The sequence below is a fragment of the Lactuca saligna genome, chromosome 7 (genome assembly GCF_052625555.1).
Source record: "Lactuca saligna cultivar CGN05327 chromosome 7, ASM5262555v1, whole genome shotgun sequence".
Lineage (NCBI taxonomy): Eukaryota > Viridiplantae > Streptophyta > Magnoliopsida > Asterales > Asteraceae > Lactuca > Lactuca saligna.
The window spans coordinates 134,180,804-134,204,888 of NC_136423.1; positions in this window are offsets into that span (position 1 = coordinate 134,180,804).

A 24,085-nucleotide genomic window follows, 5' to 3' on the forward strand; every position below is an offset into this window, starting at 1 on the left:
AATGAAGATCTAAACTAATAGATGATTATATTTGGATAACAATTCCTATATGATTAGGTACCTGTCAATATTACTGATATTACTGATGTAAAGAGTTCGGGAAAAACGGCCTACAGTAATAGGCCTTACATCAACCAAAATGGGAAAATTTTGACAAAATTACAACCTAACCAAAACCTAACAGGCCTATGATTTACAAGATAGGAAAATAGACTAATTTTCTACATAACTAGGTTATATCCAAAAAGAGAAGTTGATAAGGATCTATCGGCGACCAGAACTGCCAGAGTGAGTCCTTGATCCTGACAGAAGGTGTTCTAGGTCCCTCATACGCCTATCATTCCTTGCTTGCTGAGCTCAAAGTTCTCTGACTTCATCTCATGCTTCAGCGAGTTCCCTCTGAAGAGCTGCATTGTGGACCAGCGTCCTTTCATGAGCAGACTCTAGTTAGCGAATGCGGACAGTGTTAACACCAGTGTTGGCATAAATCTCCAAGATTTGATTGATAGATGATTGACCCAGTATTGTGTTCCGAGAAATCCTACAAACCATGATGGGTAAGACTCTATCAACAGAACCTCCAATAGTGAGGTTGTAGAAACTTCTGTCTCCATTGTAGGGGATGGGTTGACCCTGTTCATGGCTCCATGTATTCAAGTTTGTTGCCCACATAGGTGTGGGTCCTTGAAATACTGGTCGGGGGTTGTTATTCGGGGCTTCACCTACTTGAGGTAGGTTATTGACTTCAGGCTCAGAGTTAGATCCATCCGAGAAACCTTCTGCTTGATGATCATCCAAAGGGATTTAATGCTCATCATCAGACTCTGCCTCAAGCCATCCAACATTTCCATTGGGTAGAAAGTATGGGTCTCCGAGAATGTGGAATTCAGCCATTAAATCTACGCGAGAAGGGAGGTATAAGAATCTAGCACATAAGTAACTAATAGTAATGTAAAATACCCTTATAGTATTTTAAGTTTAATGTTATGTTCTAATGTTCTCATTGTGGGGTTGTTGGTAAGATTTTAGACTTGTTGCAACCACACAACTACACTTAGGCACATGCTAGTCAACCCTCGGATAATATAGTTGATCAGGCTATATCTTCCCAGTTTTGACTATATGTCTCTAAGTCCACTTGTGTTGTTTAACAATCGTAATTCTTTTGTACTGTCCTAGTGACACTAATTTTAGTATGAATGCAGGCACGTATACTTAATTAAATATTTTATTATATATAAGTATAAACTCTTGTTAAGAGTATTTTAATCCCAATGTATTTATAGTTAGTATATCTTTTATGGGTTGATATACTCAATTCACTATAAACAATGCTCTGATACCAATCTGTCACACCCCAAAACCATGAATGGCGGAAACATTATGGGGCGGAGGACGTCATGTACAGTATCACAATAATGAATACTGTAAACAAGCAACAACATCATCCATTGCATTAATAATATAATTTTATACATGCATGTTTTGTCAAAGTTATAGACACCAAAAATATACATATCAAAATAAAAGATGAGTCTTGAACGAACTCCATCTTCTCAAAAGCCTGGAACCTGTATCTGTCTAGTGGTGACCTGAGAATACAAGTTATTTTGAAAGCGAGTATCAGCTTAATGCTGGTGAGATCATAAGTATATTAATGTCTGAGTTTGTATGAAAATGTTTGAAAGATATTTTTGTAAGATGTTTTGTATAATTTTTGTATAATGTTTGAACTCTCCTAGAAAACCATATGTTTTCTACTAACTGTATCCTTCTACCAAGGCATCTCGTGTTTGTGTGTATGTCTCTTGTTAGAGTGTGTGTTTCCCAATTCCGACTATCATTAACCAAAAATATAGTTACTACATTACCGTGCATCGTGTGAATATTCACAAAGTGAATGTAAAGGAAAAATATTATCGTACCGTAGTATTTGTAATAAGTGACTACCGTGGTACTAACTACCTTAATACAAAAAGGTGTTCCAAATAACATGTGATCGACTTGTATCCTGCTACCGACTCTAGTAAAACGATGATGTAAGATGCTGTAAGAAATGACATTTGGCGCCCGTAGACTTGTTAGTCCCACTGTAGTGAGCAGCAAGGTGTAGGATAGTCAATCCAGTATAGATCTATATGTAAACTCATACGCTCTCCAATTAAGGAGATTCGGGATACAAGAACGGTCGTGGCAGGAAGTGCCATGACCCGCTCAATGGTTCACATAACTGCATAAATGTATATGTAATGAATGTGCTAACTAAAAGTGTAATCTTTCTCTGTCTACCCTGTGTGTACTGAAATGTTCTACGTATGCTAGTTGTAATGTATGTTCTCTCTATCTAGCATGTATAGTAATGTATTGTGTGTACTAGTTGTAATCTATGTTATCTCTTTGTCTAACATGTATAGTAATGTACTTTGAGTACTACTCGAACTGACTCATGATGAACTGACTCATTTTATGTTTCATTGTTCTAGTTATAGTATTAGTATCCTCCTGTGCTACCCCTATGGTAACTTACTAAAGATGTAACTGGTACGTATGAACATGGAAGTATACCCTTGCTACCCAAGGGTATTGAATGAACTGGAAGGACCTATATGACTATATTGATGGGGTTTAGGTAAAACAAATAAACTAGAAAACAATTCCTAAGTTCACATGCAACCTACTTTGGATCTATGTTTTATCTATTGAACATACAACTTTGAATTGCAAAACAAGAACCCTAGAGGAGAGAGGCTATAATCTAAATTTACAAACTAGGGTTTAGTAAATACATACCTTTCAATTGTTATAGTAAACAATTGATGATTCCCTTGATATTTATCTTGATCTTCTTGGAAGCTTAGCACCACAAGTGTAATGCCTCTAATGGAATCACACCCAAACTAGCAAGAAGGAAATTAGAGGAGAGATGGAAGAGGGAGTATGCAAAATTTCGGCCCTTAGGGTTTCTTCAAAAGAAAAGAGTGACCAAAACATGAACTAGGAGGCTCCTTATATAGCTGAGGGATCTAGGGTTTAGGGGAAACCCTAGTTATCCTTTGCTTAGGGCCTAAGCAAACCCAAGGGCCTTATCCAAGCCCCTATGGACGAAATTATTAGGGTTTCCCCTAAAGATTTCATCCACCCTTATCCAAGGGGGTTCTACAGCCTTCCACTCAACTACTAGATAATTGCAAACTAGTCCCTGCACCCTATAATTAATTCTTTTAAAACCGAAATTAATTCTAATTAATTTCTGGATAACAATTAATTAAACAAAATAATTTCTTATTAATATATTAATCTTTTAACATATTAATAAATTCATTTATATTAATTTATTAATTTTATAATAAATTAATATCTCTCCTTTCATAATTTCCTTTTCCGGTTTTTAGGTTTGAGGGCAACCCAAAAGGACTGTGCTGCTATCAATTCAAGTACATAACAATTATAGTTATGGGCTTAGAGACCTAATCCAACAGTCTCCCACTTAGATAAGTCTGTAACTATAATTGCTAGTATGCCTTCTAAATTTGACCAGAAAATTGTAGCTTCCAAAAAGCTGCTGTCGAACTCTGACCCAGTCAGTTACGTGTCCTAAGATAAGTGATCATATAATCCTTCATTCTGCTAGATATCCCTAGACAAAAGACATGGAATGCTATCAACCTCTTTGTCCAGAATCTATGTTTCCCGATTCCTGATTAGTGATGATGTAGGACTTCTAATTGAACACATCAATTTAGTCCTGGCTGGGCCCAACACATAAGTCAACACCAAATCATCGAGGGGCCCACAGATATCGCTTTTTGCCATTAAGAAAAAAGGAACGAATAAACATTGACTCATATGCTTGTATCTTTTACTCATCAAACCATACATGATAATACGTTTTATAACACCAAGTTACTGATGCATTTTCATATTACCAATGCATAGCCGACTTGCAAATTACAACTCATATATCTCTGTTTCAAGATTATAAGATATTATCGTCTCAGTATTACTCGTGATGAATTCCATGAAGTAATACTCTGAGCGAGGGTTTATCCAATACTCAAATCTCAATTTTTGAGTACTCATAAACGTTGCAGCAAAATCTATTGCCATGTCTATCCTTAGACAATCTACAATCTAGTTCATGACTGTCTTGATTCACTACTTACTTCCAAAAGTACGAGCGACTGTGGAGTTTGAATAATCTTATTATTCGGGAAGTAAAACATGCAAAAAATGAAACACAATAATAAACAATTGACAAAAGGTAGAACCCAAACTTATAAATAATACTTTATTATTTAATCACCAAAAGTCAATTACATTTACTTTGTTACAAATTTCAGAACAAAACTAATCTAACTACTAAAACTAATATCATCTTTCAGTCCTATGCTCCGAGCATGCTGAATATGCTTAGCCCTACTCAGACCCTTTGTTAGGGGATCCGCTGGATTATCTTCAGATGACACCCTCCTCACTATAAGATGGCCTTCTTCTACTCTATGTCTGATGAAATGGTACTTTCTGTCGATATGTCTGGTTTTACCATGATCTCTCGGTTCCTTTGTCAAGGCAACCGCTCCTTCATTATCACAGAACAGTTCCATAGGCTCCTGGATGGTTGGAACAACTCCGAGATCCCCGATGAAGTTCCCCAACCAAGCTGCTTCTTTCGACGCTTCACTTGTTGCTATGTACTCTGATTCACAAGTAGAATCAGCCACCGTATCTTGCTTGGAACTCTTCCAAGTAACTGCTCCTCCATTTAATAAGAATACCCAGCCTGACTAAGAACAGAAGTTATCTCTATCCATCTGAAAGTTGGCATCACTGTAACCATCTACTCTCAAAGTATCATTGCCACCAAGTGCAAGGACCCAGTCCTTCGTTCTTCGCAAATACTTGAGTATATTCTTCACGGCTATCCAATGAGCTCTACCTGGGTTTCCCTGATAGCGACTGACCATGCTCAAAGCAAATGCCACATCAGGGCGAGTACATGTCATAGCGTACATGATCGATCCGACAGCGGAAGCATAAGGTACACGACTCATGTCATCTATTTCCTCATCTGTACTCGGGCATTGAGTCTTACTCAATTTGGTATTGCTCTGGATATGTAGCTCTCCCTTCTTGGAATTTTCCATACTAAACCTCTTTAGTACCTTATCTAAGTATGTGCTCTGACTAAATCTAATTAGTCTCTTCTTTCTATCTCTTAATATTCTAATCCCAAGAATATAGGCGGCTTCTCCTAGGTCTTTCATGGCAAAACACTTTCCAAGCCAAGACTTAACTTCATTCAAGGTTGGAACGTCATTACCAATGAGTAATATGTCATCGACATATAACACCATAAAAGTTACTATACTCCCACTAGCCTTGATATACACACAAAACTCATCTTCACTTCTAGAGAAACCAAACTCTTTGACTTTCTCATGGAAGCAAAGATTCCAGCTGCGAGATGCTTGTTTTAATCCATAAATGGATTTCTCAAGCTTGCATACTCTATTGGGAAACTTTGCATTAACAAAACCCTCTGGTTGACTTATGTAAACATCCTCAACCAACTTCTTGTTAAGGAAGGCAGTCTTGACATCCATCTGCCAGATTTCATAGTCATGAAAGGCAGCTATGGCGAGCAATATCCTAATAGATTTAATCTTAGCCACCGGCAAGAAGGTCACATCATAGTCAACCCCTGGCGTTTGAGTGAAACCTTTTGCAACCAGTCTAGCCTTGAACGTATGCACATTCCCATCCATGTCTGTCTTCTTCTTGAAGATCCATTTGCACCCAACTGTCTTCCGACCTGGTGCACTATCAACCAAATTCCAACCTTGGTTGTCATACATGGACTTAATCTCGCTGTCCATTGCTTCTTTCCACTTGGAAGCCTCTGGGCCTATCATTGCTTCCTTATAAGTGACTGGTTCATCTAAGTTTACCAGTGTTTTGTCACTTATGAATGTGTCACCATCTGAAGTAATATGAAAACCATACAACTCAGGTGGCACACTCACCCTAGTGGATCTTCGAAGCGGTAATGATTTATCAACTGGTTCAACAGGAACTGTTTCCTTTGGTTGAGTGCTAGTGTCATCTAAGGTTCCTTCATTGGTTGGCTCTTGAATCTCTTCATGGTCAATGGTACTCCCACTGTCCTCTTTGAATATGAGCTCTCCTTCAAGAAAGACTTCTCATCGAGCTACAAACACCACATTTTCACTAGGTCTGTAGAACAAATATCCAAAAGACTTCTTTTGGTAACCAATGAAAACACATTTCTCACTTCTAGCTGCTAGCTTGTCGTGAGTCTCTCATCTTACGAAAGCTTCACAACCCCAGACATTCATATGTGCTAACGAGAGAACTTTCCCTGTCCAATTTTCGTGAGGTGTTTTGGCAACCTTCTTTGTAGGGACAAGATTGAGGATGTGGGCGACTATCTCTAAGGCATACCCCCAGAAGTGAATAGGAAGCGAGGAACAACTCATCATAGAACGAACCATGTCTAACAAGGTTCGATTACTCCTCTCAGCTACACCATTTAACTGTGGTTTCCTAGGAGGAGTCAATTGTGAGACTATGCCACATTCTTTCAGATAGTCGTTGAACTCGGTACTAAGATACTCCCTGCCTCTATCGGATCTAAGTATCTTGATCTTTCTGCCCAATTTATTTTCGACTTCATGCTTAAACTCTTTGAACTTTTCAAAGGTTTCTGACTTATGTTTGATCAAGTAAATGTAACCATATCTGCTATAATCGTCAGTGAAAGTCACATAGAATCGATTAGCATCCCTTGTGGTTGATCTGAAGGGCCCACACACATCTGTGTGTATGAGATCCAACAGACCTTCACCTCTTTCACAAGACCCTATGAATGGTGATTTTGTCATCTTTCCCAAAAGACAAGATTCACACATATCATCTGATTTTAGGTCAAATGATTCCAACACTCCATCCTTTTGGAGTTGGGCTATGCGTTTCTTGTTAATGTGTCCAAGACAACAATGCCACAAGCATGCCTTGTCTACACTATTAGACAAGTCAATATTAAGTACACTATTTCCTAAGCTATCAACACAAGTCACTGTTTCATACACACCATCACAAGGTAAAGCTTCAAACACAAAAACACCATTCTTATAAACAGAAATTGAACCATTCAAATCATTAAAAGAATATTTAAAGCCTTGTCTGAACAATGCATGAAATGAAATAATGTTTATCGTCATCTCAGATGAATAGCAACCATTTATTAAGTCTAATCTAACATCATTACTAAGCAATAGTTGATAAACTCCGATCTTGGTCACTGGTGAAGTCTTTCTGTTCCCCATGATCAAGTTTATCCTCCCATGCCCTATCTCCTCACTTTCCTTTAGCCCCTGCAAATCAGAACAGATATGAAAACCACATCCTGTATCAAGAACCCATGAACTAGAAGATAATGAGTTATTAGCAGAAATAGTGTAACTACCTGTCGAGGATGGCTTAACTTTGCCATCCTTGATATCTTGCAAATATTGTGGGCAAGATCTCTTCCAAGGCCCCTTTTGATTGCAGTAAAAGCAAATGGCCTCTTTTGGATCAGAAACATGGGGAGTGGAACCATTGAGCTTACCCTTCGGGCCATTACTAGATGACACAGCTTGAGCCTTGCTCTTCCAGTTTTGCTTGGGAGGACCTTTCCTCTTCTTCCCCTTTCCCTGTCCAATGGCCAAGACAGGGGCACTTGCAGGTGTGGAGGGTATACTTTTACCCTTCATCCCTGCCTCAACTGTCTGCAACAAGTTGTGCAATTGGGCCAAAGTCTGCTCAGTGTTGTTCAAATGGTAAGTTAAGATAAATTGACTATAACAATCAGGCAACGAGTTCAAGACCATGTCAGTGGCCAATTCCTCATCGAAGTGAATGTTAAGCTTGACCAAACACTCTATGTAGCGTTGCATTCTTTGCACAGGAGATACAACCGATTCCCCCTCTTTCATCTTGTAAGCCGTGAGTGACTTGACTACCTCAAACTTTTCTTGACGAGCTCGCTTATGGTACTTTTCCATAAGGTCCTTGTTCATCTCAAAAGGCCAGTAGTCCTCCTAATACCTCTACAATTCTGGGGACATTGTTGCAACCATGATGCATGCCACTTTGGTAGCATCATCATAGTGTTTCTTGTAGGCAGCATACTCTTCGGGAGTGGCTTTTGACTCATCAAGTTCTTTGAGCTCCTTTTCAAGAACATACTCTTTGTCCTCGAATCTAAGCGCCATCTTGATGTTACGCATCTAATCGTTATAGTTGGAGCCATCGATAACGACTTTGGAGCAGATGTTTAGTAGAGAGAAGTTGTGGCTGGAGGATGCTGAAGTAGAAGTGTTTCCAGGAGTAGACATCTGAAAAGAAAGATAGTTTTAGTTAGATTCCAAGATACCTCAATATAATAACCCAAAGATATCATATCTAGGTTAGGACCCAACTATGATGATTTACAACTTAGAAATGGGATGCCGAGATCCAAGTTCAAATCTCATAAAGGTGGGTGAATGACGATTCACCAATTCCACCATTAGACAAAATAAACGAAGTGAAATTCCTAATTCTTTTGAGATACATTAAAACTATTTAATGGCATGTTTTAATCTCGGATTATGCTCTACTATTTGTGACTGGGCTACCGAGGATCACAAACTAGATGTGAATAACCATGCAAATGTGCTTGGTAACCTTATTGTCTTTATCATTAACTATTGATGTGCTGGTAAACCACACACGCTCCATCAAAATGATAATTATAAGATACCCATTAGTACTCTTTATTAGTACCTTTTAGTCTGCCAGTTAACCACACACTCTCCATCAAAATGATAATTATAAGATACCCATTATACTCTTTATTAGTACCTTTTAGTGTGCCGGTTAACCACACACGCTCCACTAACGACCAATAAAGCATAATGTGCAATTTCATGGATTAGCATACTTTTCACATTTTTCTTAAAGTAACTAGAGTTGGGATTTTGAAAAATAGTGTTCTAGTACTTTCTTTAATAGCATTATACTTTTAATGGGAAGTAGTTGTCCTATCAAATCCGTTCTGCTAACGACCCTCCACTAATCAAGGAAGCGGTGGGTGAGAGTGGACACCCATTCAACTACCATTTTATCGGCAGTTTCCTTATACCCCCCTTATAGACTAGCTTCGTGAATGAGGCATACTAACGATTTGACTGACCATATTCTTATACATATATAATATTTAACTTTTAATTATAATATATATATATATATATATATATATATATATATATATATATATATATATATAAGGTGTGTTTTAAAGCTTTTTAAAACTCCAAGGGTTTATATAATTTTTTTTTCGAAATTTAAACTATTAAATTTTAAATTTAAATAAACCAATCAATTAGATTTATAATTTATCTATTAATTAACTTTTAATTAAGTTATTAAATCTTGTAAGGATTATCTAATTAAATTAAACAATTAATTTAATCCTAATCCATATCCCTTCTAGATTTCGAAAATATGGGGATAGGATAATTTCCTTATTTTTCTCAATTATCCAATAAGGCAACTATTATCCAAAACAAAGAAACCCTAATCTTTATAGCATATTTCGAAATTTCCAATGGAGGAGGCTAGGGTTTTCAAAACCCTAACCCTAATTTCGATTAGGGTTCTTTGGAGGCTAGGGTTTTCAAAAACACTTTGATCCACAACCCTAAAAATCGAAAAAATGGCCTTTAGGGTTTAATAGCTATAAACCCTAATTTGCAATTCAACAATTATAACAATTCAATTTAAAACAAACAAAGGCTATGATACCACTGATGGGTTTTAGGTAAAACAAATAAACTAGAAAACAATTCCTAAGTTCACATGCAACCTACTTTGGATCTGTGTTTTATCTATTGAACATACAACTTTGAATTGCAAAACAAGAACCCTAGAGTAGAGAGGCTATAATCGAAATTTACAAACTAGGGTTTAGTAATTACATACCTTTCAATTGTTATAGTAAATAGTTGATGATTCCCTAGATCTTGATTTTGATCTTCTTGGAAGCTTAGCACCATAAATGTAATGCCTCTAATGGAATCACACCCAAACTAGCAAGAAGGAAATTAGAGGAGAGATGGAAGAGGGAGTATGCAAAATTTCGGCCCTTAGGGTTTCTTCAAAAGAAAAGAGTGACCAAAACATGAACCAGAAGGCTCCTTATATAGCTGAGGGATCTAGGGTTTAGGGGAAACCCTAGTTATCCTTTGCTTAGGGCCTAAGCAAACCCAAGGGCCTTATCCAAGCCCCTATGAAAGAAATTATTAGGTTTTCCCCTAAAGATTTCGTCCACCCTTATCCAAGGGGGTTCTAGAGCCTTCCACTCAACTATTAGATAATTGCAAACTAGTCCCTGCACCTTATAATTAATTCTTTTAAACCCGAAATTAATTCTAATTAATTTTTGGCTAACAATTAATTAAACAAAATAATTTCTTATTAATATATTAATCTTTTAACATATTAATAAATTCAGTTATATTAATTTATTTATCTTATAATAAATTAATATCTCTCCTTTCATAATTTCCTTGTCCGGTTGCTAGGTTTGAGGGCAACCCAAAAGGACTGTGCTGCTATCAATTCAAGTACATAACAATTATAGTTATGGGCTTAGAAACCTAATCCAACATATATATGTACACATGATATATACTTAATATTTAAATGACCTTCAGACGGATACCCGATATCCCACCAGACCATATCTCAAGCGCAAAAAGGAAATAGGGCGGGCAGGCCTTCCTAAGCCTTTTAAATATTTCTTATATAACTATACATACATAGACATCCAATTGATAATAAGTATAAGAGAGTTTAAGTAAAAGTATTTGATATGTAAAAGAGTTTGTAAAACAGTCTGAAACAATACGGTTTGATAAACAGTTTGAACAGTAAGAAATCACTGGTTTTGTAGTTATTAATCACATGTGATTGATGTAATAACTATAAGTATTTAACTTGTATCCCCCCCCCCATAAAGCATTTAAAAACATTTAAATCATTGGTTAATGGGTATGAACTCACCTGTAGTGAGTGATACGTATGAACTGAAGATGTAGGATCGCTAGGTGACAAGTGAAGTCATGAACACACTTTATAACCCTAGTTAACATATAATACCACATATATATATATATATATATATATATATATATATATATATATATATATGTATCCAATTAGTCTTAAACGACTAATTGATAATGTTAAGACATCCTAGAACATAATAAACACTTTATATAAGTGTTATAAGCCCATAGGATTTCATCTAAGTTGTTGTGGGACAAGGCTAGTGAGTTTAGGGTTCCAAGGGACCTCATACTTGAGTTTACTCTCCATTAAAGCTCACACAAGGGGTTTACGGTCGTAAACCCTTGGGTTTACGGCCGTGAACTCCTAGGCTTAGTGTCATTTTGTGTTTTGAAGTGCTAAATGATTTCTAGAAGCAATTTGACTCGGTGGTTTAATCCTTGGTAGGGTTTAGGGCATCAAGACACTCTTTTTAGGAGTTTTCGGCCCAAAAGTGTCACACCCCGAAAACCGTAGGCGGAATCATTTTCCGGGCGGACTCCACGTTGAGTATCAAATCCAATGCACATAGTAATCAAAGTAAACAACCATTACATTACATATAGAAATTTACATTTGTTCAAAAGTGAAGCTGTACAGTATCATACATATGTATATATAAACAAAAACAAGATGTGTCTTCTACACACTCCGTCATCAACAAAAGATCGCGTGTACTTGTCTAATATGGACCTAACAATACAAATAGTTTGTAAATCAGCATAAAGCTGGTGAGTTCATACGATGTTTGTTTTCTGAAAATGTACAAGTTCCCTTTGGTTCTGATTATGTTTGACTGTGATCCCAGGAAAATCCTATATTTTCCTAAAAGTAAGTTTAGTTATTGAATCCCAATGTAATGTTCGATTATCTATCATACTTGTCATATTAGCTAGGTATTCTGATATCCTAATTGTGTTATACTTGAATGTACCTAGATGTGTGTCTTCGTATTCGTATTCATATTCTTAATCATATTCATATTCGTATTTTATATTTGTATTCGTATTCATATTTGTATTCCTATTCGTATTCGTATTCGCATTCGTATTCGTATTTTTATTCCTATTCCTAATCCTATTAGTAGTCGTATTCGTATTCGCATTTGTATTCGCATTCATATTCGCATTCGTATTCGTATTCCTAGTCCTATTCCTAATTCTCTTCATATTCGTATTCGTATTCGTATTCATATTCGCATTCGTATTAGCATTCGTATTCGCATTCATATTTGTATTCCTAGTCCTATTCCTAATTCTATTCGTATTCGTATTCGTATTCGCATTCGTAATTGCATTATTACTTTCGCATTATTACTTTAGTATTCCTATTCGTTCAGTTCCTAGTTATACCTTCGTATTCCTTCTGTTCCTAGTTATGCTTTTGTATTCGTATTCGTATCAGTTCTATTTGATTATTAGTATGAATTATTCGTAGATTTTTAAATATAATATAGATTATAACACTTTATCAAGAAATCTATGATTAATCTAAAGCTAACTTCGTAATTCGAACTATTTGATTAACACATTTTTTGATATTAAAAACAGACAGAATATAGACATTTCAACTGAAAATAATAAGTTTGAGTACAAGATTTCCTTGTACTTTTGCTTGTATTCCCCCCCTGAAAACGTTTGAAAAACATTTAAAAAAGGATAGGGGTATGAACTCACCGATCGAGAAGCGTGTCATATTGGATGCTAAGTGTCGGTTCGGGGTTTGATAACGCATAAGGTTCCTATGTAGTATGAAATGATATACAAATGTATCTAATTAGACTTTAAATCACTAATTAGATATGATTATACACTCCAAGATGCAAAAATACTTCAAATCAAGTGTTTGGAATGACCCGGGTGACATCTAGGGACGTATAAGACTCGGATATGGAGTTTACTCATCAAGAGTAAACTCATAAGATGGTTTATGGTTCTAATGACTCATTCCCCATAAGTTTATGGTCGTAAACTCATGGGTGGTGTGTTCTTGGGTGCCACAAAGTCTTACAATGCACATGGGAAAGTTCTAGGGTTGATTCGATGGCTTACGAAGTGATCGGGACTTGAAATGGCCTTGGGATTGGAGTTTACGGTCTATGAAGGTGTTCTTGGGGAGTTTACTTTCTTAAACACATGAGTTTACAACCGTAAACTCATGTTTGTCTAAGATCCATCGGTTTTGGTGTTTGTAGGTTAATCACATGTGATTCTAGTTCAACTTACAAGTCATTCAAGGTGATAAGGGCACTTAAACACCCATTTGAAGATTTTATGGTCTAAGAAGATGAGTTTACGGTCTAAGAATGTTCTTGGACCGTAAACACCCATTTGAAGAGTTTTCGGTGCATTTCTAGAAGGGTTATAAGGTTATAAGCACTCATGGAAGTTCATTGAAGGTGTTTAAGGGAAAACTAACATCCTAAAAGGTGTTTAAGGTCTAAGAATGAGGGTTTATGGTCCAAGCATGTTCTTGGACCGTAAACTCATGTTTCGTGCCTTCTTTTATGATTTGGTGCTTCAAATGATGGAGTAGAAGGTCCTAGACACGTTTGGAAGCTTGTGGTGGTGTTTAAGGGAATTTTTAACACCTTAAAAGGATTTTATGGTTCATGCATGGGGGTTTACGCTCCAAGAAGGTTCTTGGGCTGTACACTCATGTTCATACATCAAATGTCAAGATTTTGTGGTCCTTGGTTCATGCATGCAAGTTTCTAACTCGAATCTAAGCCCTAGAAGTGTTTTGGAGGGGTTTTATGGCACAAAAACCCCATTTACATGAGTTCACGACCTAGGGATGTTCTAGGACCGTAAAATCATGCTAATGGTCCTAATCTTCATATAAATCTCGTATTTGAAGTCCAAGTGTGTTAAACTAGAAGCTAGGATAATTAGCTTGATGTTTTGAAGCTTGATTTGGATGTTTTTGGCTCAAAATCGGATTTTAGAGAGAGAGTAGAGAGAGAAAGTAGAGAGAGAGTGGAAAAAGCTTCAAATGAGGCTCTCTCAACTTTATATATGCTGAAAGTTTGGGGCACGGTGGAATTCTACCCGATACTGTCGTCAAGCGAAGCTTTTAGTCGTACCCGATTTAATTATTTTTATAACTTGACGGAACAAAATTATTATTCTTCCAAATAATAAATTGAGGCGTTTCCATGGATTTCTAACGTATTTGGATAATTATTAAGTCATAATAACAAACATAAAATAAATGACTTAATTTAGAAACGAATGAAAACAATTTAAGATGACAAATTTTTAATGACGTATCGGGTTACGACGACGGAACAAACTTCGGGTTGTCACATTATCTCCTTGTTAGAGAGAAATTCATCCCAAAATTCAAACTTTAGATGCGACTCGCAGAATTAGAAAGAAGATACAGATACTTTTTTTTCTATCGGATCATTTTGCTTCCAAGTGAATTCGGATTCTTGCATGGCATTTCGTGGAACCTTTCACTTATCGGGAGACGGCTTACTTCATACATTTAATCTCTCGCTCTATGATTTCGATTGGCTCTTACCATGAGATTTAAACTTTTGTTGATTTTGATCTCATCATAGGGATTACTATAGTTTCATCGGGAAGGCACTTCTTAAGGACAGAGGCGTGGAATACCAGGTGGATGCTACTAAATCCTGAGGGTAGTCAGAGTTTGTAGGTTATGGGATTAATCCTAATAGGGATTTCTAAAATTTCTATGTAACTTGGGATGCGCGTTTCAGGGTTTGACGTACCTTCTTTCTCATCGTTAACTATCTCGAGGGTAAACGTTTCGGTTACTAGTTGAGGACTACGTTTATGAAGATGTTCGAATGAATAGCTAACAGTTCATCTTTCAGTACTAGAATTGAAAAGGATTCCAAGCAGAAGGGTTGTCGAAGAGGAACCTGAGGAAACAGTGGGATCAGCGGCTATCTCACCTTGTTCTATAGCTAGGACTCTTCCAGTGTTGCTAGTTGTTGTTGTATTGGGGAAGTTTCTCTTATAATGCCCGACTTTACCGCAACCAAAACAGGCCTGACTGATGCTCACTCCGTAATCATGATTTGTTGGTATTCTGCAACTTCGCGCAAGGTGACCCTCTTGGTCACAATTTTTGTAAAATTTCACATGACAGGGACCGGGGATGCGGTGGTGGTAACTGCACTGGTTACACCACGGAAGAACACCAGCATATCCGGTGATAGGTGCTTGAGCTGAAGAACCAATGACAGAAACAGTGGAAGGAATAGTGGCAGCGTGGACTGCCACTATCTGTTGTTTCTTTGAGAACTCCTGTGAAGGCTGACATTTCTCTTTCGCCTCCCAAAACTTTCTTTTCTCACCACTTCTATATGTCGGTTCAGGAGTGGTGGCTGCTTCGTCTATGTCCTCACGATGGTCGATCAAGATTTGCGCTAGACATTTGGCGTTGTTGTATGTATCCGGCTTCGCAGCTAAAATGCTCCCTTTGGTTGGCTGGGTCAACCCCCAGATGAACCTCTCTACCTTTTTTCTTTCCGGGGTAACCATTCCCGGACAAAGAAGTGCCAAGTCGTCAAACCTTGAAGTGTAAGCAGTGATATCGGAACCTTTCATCTTCAGGTTCCAGAGCTCATGCTCCAGCTTCTGAATTTCACCCTGAGGGAAATACTCTGCGTGCAGAAGTTCCTTCATAACTTCCCAACCCATAGCATTGGCTACAGGTAGAGTTAGGGATTTGACTCGGCCATTCCACCAAGTCAGAGCTTTATTGCTGAGAGTGCAGGCGGCAAATTTCACCTTATCGGACTCTGAACAAGCACAGATCTCGATGATCGATTCGATCTTCTCTAACCACCGAGTTAGAGCAATGATTCCTCCTGTACCATCGAAGAATGTGGGTTTTGCATTTAGTAAAGTCTTTATAGGAACACTCCTTTCAGTGTCCCTGGCTACCTTCCTGGTTTTAACGCTGGGGACCACCTCCTGAACTACCGGGGTTCATTTGTGACATGGCGGCTGTCACTGCGGTAGTAATGGTTGCCTGAAGTGTCACTAGATTGATTTAAGGAGAAGGTGGTGGTGGAGGGTTGCTGTTGTTATTCTTTGAACTGGGTCTCTTTCTTGGAGGCATCTTGATTTAAAAAGATCAGGAAAGATAGGATGGTAAGTCCTCTGGATTGAATCAAGAGATATGAAACAAGGGATATCTCTTTATGACAAACATAGAATTCTATTAAGCGATAAAGCAGGAAAGAGTTATCAAAGCAGATAAATTATCGCTAAAGGAATGATTGAGGAGCAATGCTGAAATGAGGATTTCTATAACGAATTTCGCTCGAGAAGTACTCCCATAGTATTTCTTGTCTCGCTGCAATGACGACTAATTGTTTGGGTATTGGGTAAGTTTTAGGCATGCCGCACACCACAGTCACTCCCAAGCACATGTTGGCCGTGTCTCGAATGAATATAGTTGGCCAGGCTATATTGATCCTAGACACGACTACATAACTGTCCGGGTTTAACCGCAACATACAACACCCATTTACATATGTTTTGTTCTACTTGTAGTTACGGATTTCCACGCTTGGGTATACTTTGTATGCTTTTGAAAATACTTATATTTTGAGGTATACTTTTAGTTCAGAGCACTTAGGCCCTTTATTGTTTATAGTCTTATACCATGTAAGGTTTTGTATACTAGTTCACTATAAACAAGGGCTCTGATACCAATCTGTCACTCCCCGAAAACCGTAGGCGGAATCATTTCCAGGGCGGACTCCACGTTGAGTATCAAATCCGATGCACATAGTAATCAAAGTAAGCAACCATTACATTACATATAGAAATTTACATTTGTTCAAAAATGAAGCTGTACAGTATTATACATATGTATATATAAACAAAAGCAAGACGTGTCTTCTACGCACTCCGTCTTCAACAAAAGATCGTGGGTACCTGTCTAATATAGACCTGAGAATACAAACAATTTGAAAATCAGCATAAAGCTGGTGAGTTCATAAGATGTTTGTTTTCTGAAAATGTACAAGTTCCCTTTGGTTTTCCGAAAAAGCTTGTTATCTAAGAAAATCACATATTTTCTTAAAAGTAATGTTTGGTTAAATGTTAAATTATATGTTATGATTATGTTCGACTGTGATCTGAGGAAAATCCTATATTTTCCTAAAAGTAAGTTTAGTTATTGAATCCCAATGTAACGTTCTATTATCTATCATACTTGTCATATTAGCTAGGTATTGTGATATCCTAATTGCGTTATACTTGAATGTACGTAGATGCGTGCCTTCATATTCGTATTCCTATTCTTAATCATTTTCATATTCGTATTTTATATTTGTATTTGTATTCATATTTTTATTCCTTTTCGTATTCGTATTTTTATTCCTATTCCTAATCCTATTTGTAGTCGTATTCGTATTCGCATTCGTATTCCTTGTCTTATTCCTAATTCTATTCGTATTCGTATTCGTATTTGTATTCGTATTCGCATTCGTATTCGTATTCCTAGTCCTATAAATAATTCTATTTGTATTCGTATTAGCATTCGTATTCGCATTCATATTCGTATTCCTAGTCCTATTCCTAATTCTATTCGTATTCATATTCATATTTGCATTCGTATTTGCATTATTACTTTCATATTATTACTTTAGTATTCCTATTCGTTCAGTTCCTAGTTATACCTTCGTATTCATTCTGTTCCTAGTTATGCTTTCGTATTCGTATTTGTATCAGTTCTATTTGATTATTATTATGAATTATTCGTAGATTTTTAAATATAATATAGATTGTAACACTTTATCAAGAAATCTATGATTAGTCTAAAGCTAACTTCGTAATTCAAACTATTTGGTTAACATAGTTTTCGATATTAAAAACAGACAGAATATGGACATTTGAACTGAAAATAATAAGTTTGAGTACAAGATTTCCTTGTACTTTTGCTTGTGTTCCCCCTGAAAACATTTGAAAAACATTTAAAAAAGGATAGGGGTATGAACTCACCGATCGAGAAGCGTGTCAGATTGGATGCTAAGTGTCAGTCCGGGGCTTGATAACGCGTGAGGTTCCTATGTAATATGAAATGATATACAAATGTATCTAATTAGACTTTAAATCACTAATTAGATATGATTATACACTCCAATATGCAAAACACTTCAAATCAAGTGTTTGGAGTGACCCGGGTGACATCTAGGGACGTATAAAGCTCGGATATGGAGTTTACTCCTCAAGAGTAAACTCATAAGATGGTTTATGGTTCTAATGACTCATTCCCCATAAGTTTACTATCGTAAACTCATGGGTGGTGTGTTCTTGGATGCCACAAAGTCTTACAATGCACACGGGAAAGTTCTAGGGTTGATTCCATGGCTTACGAAGTGATCGGGACTTGAAATGGCCTTAGGATTGGAGTTTTTGGTGTATGAAGGTGTTCTTGGGGAGTTTACTACCTTAAACACATGAATTTACCACCATAAACTCATGTTTGTCTAAGATCCATGGGTTTTGGTGTTTGTAGGTTAATCACATGTGATTCTAGTCCAACTTACAAGTCATTCAAGGTGATAAGGGCACTTAAACACCCATTTGAAGAGTTTATGGTCTAAGAAGATGAGTTTACGGTCTAAGAATTTTCTTGGACCGTAAACTCTAGTTTGTCCCATTTATGAATGTTTTGGTGCATTTCTAGAAGGGTTATAAGGTTATAAGCAATCATGGAAGTTCATTGAAGGTGTTTAAGGGAAAACTAACATCCTAAAATGTGTTTAAGGTCTAAGAATGAGGGTTTATGGTCCAAGCATGTTCTTGGACCGTAAACTCATGTTTCGTGCCTTCTTTTATGATTTGGTGCTTCAAATGATGGAGTAGAAGGTCCTAGACACGTTTGGAAGCTTGTGGTGGTGTTGAAGGGCATTTTTAACACCTTAAAAGGAGTTGATGGTTCATGCATGAGGGTTTACAGTCCAAGAAGGTTCTTGGGCTGTAAAATCATGTTCATACATCAAATGTCAAGATTTTGTGGTCCTTGGTTCATGCATGCAAGTTTCTAAGTCGAATCTAAGCCCTAGAAGTGTTTTGGAGGGGTTTTATGGCACAAAAACCCCATTTACAATGAGCTCACGGCCTAGGGAAGTTCTAGGACCGTAAACTCATGCTAATGGTCCTAATCTTCATATAATCTCGAATTTGAAGGCCAAGTGTGTTAAACTAGAAGCTAGGATAATTACCATGATGTTTTGAAGCTTGATTTGGATGTTTTTTTGCTCAAAATCGGATTTTAGAGAGAGAGTAGAGAGAGAGTGGAAAAAGCTTCAAATGAGGCTCTCTCAACTTTTTATATGCTGAAAGTTTGGGGCACGGTGGAATTCTCCCCGATACTGTCGTCAAGCGAGGCTTTTTGTCGTACCCGATTTAATTATTTTTATAACTTGACGGAATAAAATTATTATTCTTCCAAATAATATATTGATGCGTTTCCATGGATTTCTAACGTACTTGGATAATTATTCAGTCATAATAACAAACTTAAAATAAATGACTTAATTTAGAAACGAACGAAAACAATTTAAGACGACGAATTTTTAACGACGTACCGGGTTACGATGACGGAAAGAACTTCGTGTTGTCACAAAAGGCCATTTCCTTTTGAGTTTACTGTTGTAAACTCATATGGAAGTGGATATTTTTATGCTTTCAAGTCCTTATCTCATGTAGGATAGGTTCTATACATTTATCTAAGGTTAATGAAGGCCTTAGGCACACATTGGTGCCCTTCCTTCATGTTCACGGCCCAAGAACCTTTTCCCTTAGATATTACGGCCTTAATCTCCCTTTGGGAGGCCTTTTTGATGTTTTAAGGTCCCTCAATTAACTAGAAATAAATAGACACTATTGTAATTGATTTTGGAGTTCACGGTCCAAGAACTTCTTGGGCCGTGAACACCTCAACCTTGGTGTTTCTTTGATGTTTTCTTGTCTTAAATACACCTACATACAAGCCTAATCTCGTTACTTAACAAGTGGAAGGGACTAGGCATCATACAAGCCTTATATACGAGTTTACTCCCCAAGATGTTCTTGGGCGGTAAACTCCCGAATCTTGCAGTTTCGTTATGTAATCTATGTTATTAAACACGTTATAAGCCATAGAATACAACTACAGAGGGGTACTCACGGTTTGGGATGAAAACCCGAAGATCAGAGAGAGAGAAAATGGATTTTCTGTAGTTGGAAAATGTAACAAATGAAATAATTTGGCAAAGAATTATATTTATAGTCCTGGGATTTTTGGCAGAAAATATTTTTATTCCTGTAATGTACTCTAATATAATAGAGTTGTGGAATAATAGTGTTGCACAAAACCCTAGTGCATCCACTCTCCAGATATCTCCTTAAGTGTAAATCCCGAAATACTCAAACTTATACTGAAAAAAAGTCTAAAAATTTACTGTGACTGTTATAACTTCTATTGACTTGATAAAGTTCGTACAGAATGGAAATTTCGGGTTGTCACACCATTCTTCAAGGTACCATCTAATCCTAGTAGATCTCATAGACCTTCCTTAAAATCTTTTTTCAAAGGGTCCAAACATATGTAAATCCTTTTAAATTTTCTATAAGTTCCTAGATTTTGTTCACTATAAATGTCTATCTTAATATTTTTCTCCACATTTGGGGCATGTAGTTTGAGTACATAGTCTCTTAACACCTCATATTTCTTAGTGCAATATGTTGGATTAGTGTCTAACCCCGTAACCATATTTGGTAAGTACTTGACCCGGTTGTGCATGGTCCTTTTGGGTTGCCTTCACCAAAGCAACTTGACTGGAGAACTAATACAGAAAGAGGTTATTATGATTTATTGATATATTATAAGAGTAATATATTAAAGGAGAAATCATATTTGTTTAATTAACATTGGTCAATAACTAATTAAAAATTAATTTTGTGATGAAATGTAATTAATTAAACTAGAGGGCTTAAATTGTAATTATGTGATAGTTGCAAATTAGGGCATTGGTTGCCCCAAGGAAGGGGTGGACGAATTCAAGGTGATAATGCCTTAGAATTCGTCCATGATAAGGATTCAAGGCTTATCTTATGGGCTGCTCGGTGGGCAAGTAATAAGATAAGGATAAGGACTGAAACCCTAATCTCTACCCTACAGAAATACTCCTTAGGCCTTAGAAAATCGGCCAGTTGATCCCTAGAAGACCTAGAGCTAATTTTTGCCTCTCTCTCTCTCTCTCTCTCTCTCTCTTGCCTCTGCATTTGCTTATGGTGTTTGTGAGCTATTAGTGGATCTACACTCGTGCTACTTGCTTTCCAAGACAAAGATATTGAAGATTTATGTTGTTATTACAATATAACAACAAGAGGTATGTAATCCCTTCTACTAATAGATTTCGAAATACCTAGGTGCATGCTAGGGTTCATCTTGTGCTCATAAAGTTGTGTTTCTAATAGAGAAAACATAGATCCAAATCTAGGGTTGCATGCACACATAGGATTGTTTGTATAAAACCCATCAGTGGTAGTAGAACATACGGTTAATGTGTTTTCAATTAGAATTATACAATTGTATGAATTTGAAACTTTAGGGTTTATGGCCAATAAACCCTAGGAGGTGAGATTTCGCAATTAAGGTTCTTGAAACTTTGTTTTCAAAATTTGATAGGGTTCTTAAAACCCTTTCCTTAGTGCCCAAGATTTCGAAATCTAGGGTTTGGAAACCCTAGAATTTTCGAAATATGCCTCCTCCCCAAGATAAGATCCTAAATTTTAGGGATTTGGATAATCCCATATCCTGTAATTATCCTTTAATGGTTAAATATGGTAATCAAGGATTTTGAATTATCCCATCCCATGATTTTCGAAATATAGAGGGATTTAAGGGATTAGGATAAAATTAATTTTTTGATTTAAGATAATCCTTTATGATTTAGTAATTCAAATTAATTGTTTAATTTACATAATTATTAAATCCAGAGTTTTATTATTTAAAAATTTGATTTAAAGGTTATAAATTTCGAAAATTTTAAATTGAAATTAAAACCCTAGTATTTTAAAATGTTTAAAATACACCCTATACTATTATATTATTACAAGATTGATATATATATATATATATATATATATATATATATATGTATATATATATATGTATATATATATATGTATATATATATATATATAACTAAAATGCTAGTCTTACTGTTAATACGCCTCATTCACAAAGTCGATCTATAAAGGGGGGTATAGGGTTATGGCCGATAAAATGGTCGTTTAGTGGGTATCTACTCTTACCAACCGCTTCCTTAATTGGTGGAGGGTCGTTAGTCGAACGGGTAGGATAGGGAAATCCTCTCTTCATTAATAAGTATAATGAATCTAAATAAAGTAACTAAACGTTTTTACAAAATTCCCAATCCTAGTTACTTTAGGAAAAATTGAATTGATGCAATCCCATGAAATTAAACTTTGCCCCCTTGCTAAGAAGTTAGTGGAGCGTGTGTGGTTAACCGGCACACTAATTGGTTCTAAGCAAAGGTGGCAAAGGGTGACTCATTGTTTGTCATAGTTCGATGGTGCGTGTGTGGTTAACCGGCACATCGAATAGGTGACTGTAACAATGAGAGCACCATGTACATTTTGCATGATTATTCACACCCACTTTGTGATCCTCGGCATCCCAGTCACAAACAAGAGGGGCATATTGAGATTTAAACATGCCATTGAAAAGTTCAATGAATCTCAAAAGGAATCTAGGAATTCTTAATATATTTAAAACCTAAGCCTTTATGTTTTTTATGGTGAAGAATTAGTGAATCGTCGTTCACTTACCTCCAAATTATTTGCATGTTGGATTAATGCATCCCTTTTCTAATATGTAAATAATGTTGTTGGATCCTAGCCTTAATTTCTCATTTTGGTTGTTTAATTAGGGATTCAATTCTAATGAAACTTTGTTCCTTTCTATTTGCAGATGTCTAACGCAAACGCCAACAACGATGTTGCTGGTTGATTCTCGCTAATGAGCCTACGTCAAAAGGTGACATTTGACGGATCAAATTTCAACGAATGGATAAGACACATTCGCATGATTGCTTGCTACGAGGACAAAGAATATGTCCTTGACGAGAAGCTTGAAAAGATCAATCCGGAAATTGCTACTCTTGAAGAAATGGCCGTCTTTGAGGCCCATGAGCATGATGCAAAGAAAGTCCATTGCATTATGTCGGCCACTATGAATCTTGAACTCCAAAAGTCCTATGAGGACATGTATCCCTATGAAATGCACCAAGATTTGCTGGAGAGGTACCACCAATGCGCAAGGCAAGAGCGCTATGAGATCATCACCAACATGATCACCGCTAAGATGGGGAGTGGAGAGTCCCTAACCTCGCATTTGCAAAAGATGTAGAGGTATGTTGATCATCTTTGCAAGTTAAATGTTACTTTGGGGAAGATTTGGCTATCGACATCATTCTCCACTCTTTGCCCTCGTGCTACAACCAATTTAGGATGACCTACCACATGAACAAAGAAGAGGTCACCTTAAGAAAAATCCAAGGGGTCCTAAGGACTGCTGAGAGGAACCTTAAGGAAAAATATGTTTCATTAACTCCCACTCCACCCGTTGCTCCTATTTTGGCTATTGGGTAAGGGAAGGGCAAGAAGAGGAAAGCTCCTTCAAAGAGCCACCATAAGGGAAAGCCCCAAGATGGTACCTCTTCTAGTGGAACCAAAGTTGGTTTGGCAAAGCCCAACTCAAACCCTAAGGAGGCAGACTGCCACCACTGCCACAAAATAGGGCACTGGAAGAGAAGTTGCCCAGAATATCTGCAAGCCATCAAGGATGGGAAGATCAAGCCGTCTTTCGCAGGTATCTACACAATTAAATCTAACGATTCATCACATGCTATTTCTTGGGTTCT